The sequence below is a fragment of the Natrix helvetica genome (assembly GCF_964273705.1).
Source record: "Natrix helvetica genome assembly, chromosome: Z".
In the NCBI taxonomy this organism is placed as follows: domain Eukaryota; kingdom Metazoa; phylum Chordata; class Lepidosauria; order Squamata; family Natricidae; genus Natrix; species Natrix helvetica.
Genome location: NC_138554.1, coordinates 105645085 through 105649510, shown reverse-complemented (window position 1 = coordinate 105649510; position 4426 = coordinate 105645085). Strand labels below are relative to the sequence as shown.

The following is a 4426-nucleotide window of genomic DNA, read 5'->3' as shown; positions in this document are numbered from 1 at the left end:
GAGCGCTGAAAGGGAGCGCGCACGATCCGGTGCGATCCGGCAGGAACCCACCACTGTCGTGATTACAGCCATAGCAAGTTCTCTGATCATTCTTCAATTCAAAATAAATTTTGTTTTCCTTCTCATTGAGCCAGTTTGTATTTTACTATTAAAATAAGCACAGTAATGGGAAAAATATGCTTTCATTTCTCATTTTGCTCCTCCTCTTTACCCCTAGCTTTGAAACAGAAAGTCGGTCATTTGGTTACTATATAAGCAGCAAAGAACCCTCATTGCTCTTTGGGTTTCTGGGGAGTCACAGAACAAGGGACAAAGTGAGAAAACAAGGAGTGCTTGTTGGAAAAAGGAGTAAGTAATTGTTAAAATTTTTGTGAGTAATGTTAGTTATCATGGCTTTTAGAATTGCATCTGGGAAGGGTATGAATTTGATTCTCTGTTTATGAGGTTTTCTATTTGTATTTTTTTAATATAAAAGAATATCTCTGATACCTCTTGTTTAGCTATATATCCTGATACTCTATTTCACTAACTAATGGAAATATGTGAATGTATTTGGTTTACAAATGAGCCTGGGGATTTAAAAAATAATTTATTTATTTCCATCCCAAACAAAACTCAGTAGTTACCATATTAAGTTATTGAAGATAGGTATTTTCTTTAAATGAAGTTTGTATGTTGCAAAGAAATCAAATTCTCAGATTACTTTGTGTTTGGGAAAATATGGTTTTGTACTCAGTTTGTCATCTCAGTTAGACTACTATAATTGACTCTACATGGGGCTGCCTGCATTAAATGGTTCAGTAGGATAATACCTATTCTGGTGGAACTACACTGATTGCTTATAGGTTTTTGGTCCCAATTCAAGATTTGGATCACTTTCCAGAAAAATCTAGATAGCTTATCTAAGGAAAGTTTGCCCATCCTACACAGTCTAGCAGAGGGAAGGACTTGGGTGATGCCCATAGAGCTCAGATGTACTTCTACCTTGATGATCCATAAGAAATGGTTAAGACAATTTTGTTTCAACAGCCATTCAGTTGCAAAGATCTCCTTAGAGCAGCAATACATTTTATGATCAGTACTGTTTTATTTATGAATTACTTTTTGTGTTTCATATATGTCATTATTTTAATATATTATGAATAATGTATAATTACATAATACATTATGTAAAATTATGTTAGATTAGCCTGCATATAAGCGTGGATAAACAAACAAGTAAATACATATATTTATATACTTTTTCTATTTTATATATTTTAGGCCAAACAGATTCTTGCTGCACAGCAACTGATTTCATTTCCAAGTCTGTATATTTATTCATTTATTTATATAATTTTATTTATTTATTTAATTAATTGTTTGTTTGTTTGTTTGTTTGTTAATTTATTAGACTGCTACTCCAAAACTGCTTCTTAATGCTCTTGGTAGCTGTACATTTTGGGGTAATTTTAAAACATTTGATGATATTTATAATGAAAAGCTTTTCAGAATAATTCCATAATCTTTTCTAGAAAGGCAATTAGCTGACTTTTTTTCTTTTTCCCTAACGGGATTTAAGTGGATATTCCCTCATTGTATAGTTACCTTCTTTTTCTCAATGATTTTAATTCTGGAATAACTGAGGAGGAAAGATTACCAGGCTTGCCTGTATTTAGCCAGATTATGAGGCTATTTTAGGAAGCAGATATTTGGGCTACGAAAGTTCCATACTAAATTTTAAATTAAAAATCTGTAGAAAAATGCCATTTGCTTTTTTCTGCATGATATTCTATGGTTTCATGACCATTTAAAGACATATTAGGAAAGATGTTTCCCCTCTTTAAAGTGATGGTAGATCAACTACCAACAAACAACAAGATTTGTAAAATTAAAGAAAAATGGGGGGGGGGAATCTTACTTACCATACTCTATATATTTTAGAGAATAAGTGCAACTCCACCCCTCCTTCTCTATATGTTATAGAACAAAGCAGGAGGATATCTGATTGCAAATAATACATTTAATGTAGCACAGAGGTGGGTTTCTGCTGGTCCCCCCCAGATCGGGTGAACTGGTAGTGGCGGTGGCGGGAGGCTCCTCCCACTCACCTGGATGCTTCTGCACAGAAGCGTCATGTGAGTGCATGAGTGCACAAGTGTGCACAACCAAACTGGTAGTAAAATAAATTAAAACCCACCATGGGTATAGGAGTTTCATACATTGCTATATCACCATTAATATTTTGGAACAGCATTTTAAAGTTTTAGGTGTTGTTGAATGAGATCCATCAAATGTAAGAGTTTTATTTCCATAACATTTGGAATCATAAAATTAGAAAAGAATTTTAAAATTTTTTCTTGCAATGGCATCTGAGATAGCCAAGGGTTAGAAGGTTTACCACTCACAAAAGTGTGAAATTCAGAGAAAGATCGGAAATCAGATGGAAGATATGATTTACTCACTTTCTAATCATTTACTGTAATTAAAAAAAACATAACACTTGCCACAATATGAAACCATGAGGAGTCAGAATTTGGGGCAAGAAGGTGTGACAGCTATGAAGCAAAACTATAGAAACATAATTAGCAGAACATTTTGTTCTTTCATTTCAGGAATTCAAGAAGATCATGATGAGAGTTTATGTAGCTCTGGTTGCATTCTTCTCCTTCATATCTTGGACTTCCTCCCATGTTATTTATTACACAAGCACAGGGGGAGTATGTACAAATACATGTGAATACCATGGTTATAAGTACACCTGGTGCAAGCAAAAGGGTGGCAGTGGACATGAATGGGATTATTGTTCCTTAAAAAATGGCCTGGCTGTTTCTGGTGAGAAATGTGACTCACCTTGTGATTTCTGGGGAGGTTCCTATCACTATTGTTACTTCAAAAATGGAAAATGGAATTACTGCAGCATTCTTTTAGAGTGGGGTTCCTTTGAATATTCACTGAGAAACAACACGTGTAAGCATAGATGCCAAATAATCCAAGGACATTTCCAATGTGAGACTATGTCTGGACTTGAACCCTGCTCTCCTTTCCGAGATGTGACTCCCACAGGCTTGCCCTGCCACATTAACTATCAATGTGCCAAATATGGTTGGTCAGCCTATCACTGTCACACGGGCATGGGAGAAGATGACTGGGATCTCTGTAGACCAAAGGACAAGGATGGATGCATATGGAAAGCTTCTGCCACAAATTCTTCTCGGACAGAGATTTGTACACTTGTTTATTCCCAAGAGAAAAGTAATATATTTTTCCGCAGAGAAATGCAAACAGAAATAGTGCATCCTACAAAAGAGCAATTTAAAGATGCTGTTCATTTGATTGATAATTTAAATAACATCAGAAATCTTTCTAAGTCTGACAATCTGACAGAAATATATTTCTATAAGGAAAGTATCTTATGCAATGACATCAATTATACTAGTGTGAAACTGTTGCTTGACAATAACACCAATAAGCCTATTGCACATGTTATTTTTTCAGAGATCCTGAGTATAATTAAGGTGTTGCGTTTAGCATTTTATACCAGCCTCCATAGTGCCTTTTATTCACCTGCTTATACTATTATTGTATCAGTTGGTGAACCAATGTTATGTTCCATTGATTAATAATTTATCCATCTGTCTTGTACCAATACATTATTGCTTTCTATTACATCTGTTTTAAATGAGCCTAATACGTATTGCTTCTTATTACTTTATAAGTAATTCAAAATCTTTAATGGTTTGTGTGAAATCCAAGCAAATTGTCTTTTAATCACAGTCACATTTTCATGGAATTAATGCTAATAAATCATTTTATCATTTTCAATATTATATCTGTGAGAGTTTTCTGTACTTGTATATTATTTGTAATCTTCAATAATTATATGTGATAATCTATGCAGTTAATAAAATATGCTATTGAAATACTACCTAGTGGAATATCAAAAATTGATTTTAAAGATCTGCAATTCTGTGTGGAAGAAGATGTCTGAGATATCATTTTAATGCATTTACATTATTTGGTGACTTTTAAAAAGTCATCACTTCAATTTTTTTTTCTTCTGAATTTTTTTCCTTGTAAAGAAGGCAAAGCTAGACATTACTCAGGTGAAATAATTAGCAGGGACTACTTAGGCCCAAAAATCTCTCTTTTTTTTTTTTTGCAGGAATCCAAATTAACCATTCTGACGGATTCAGCATTTGCTTGATTATATTCAAAAACAAAAGAGTCAATATGATGTAATGGTTAAGGCACCAAACTAGAAACCAGGAGATGGTGAGATCTAGTTCAACCTTATACATGAATGTTGGCTGGGTGATATGGGCCAATCACTCACTCTCAATGTTGCCACACAAGACTGTTGGTGAGAAAACAGGAGTAGGAAGGACTACCAGTATTTTGGATGTTCAATGCCTTGAGTGATTTATAAATATAAAAAAAAATCAGG

General features: G+C 34.1%; 1 long non-coding RNA gene across 1 annotated transcript; it reads left to right on the top strand.

Moving 5' to 3' along the window:
- Positions 1–231: 231 nt before the first annotated feature.
- On the top strand, positions 232–3809 carry LOC309382222. The gene is made up of 3 exons (XR_014173642.1): positions 232–348; positions 1264–1306; positions 2595–3809. It is a non-coding gene; the product is annotated as an uncharacterized lncRNA (long non-coding RNA).
- Positions 3810–4426: the final 617 nt, after the last annotated feature.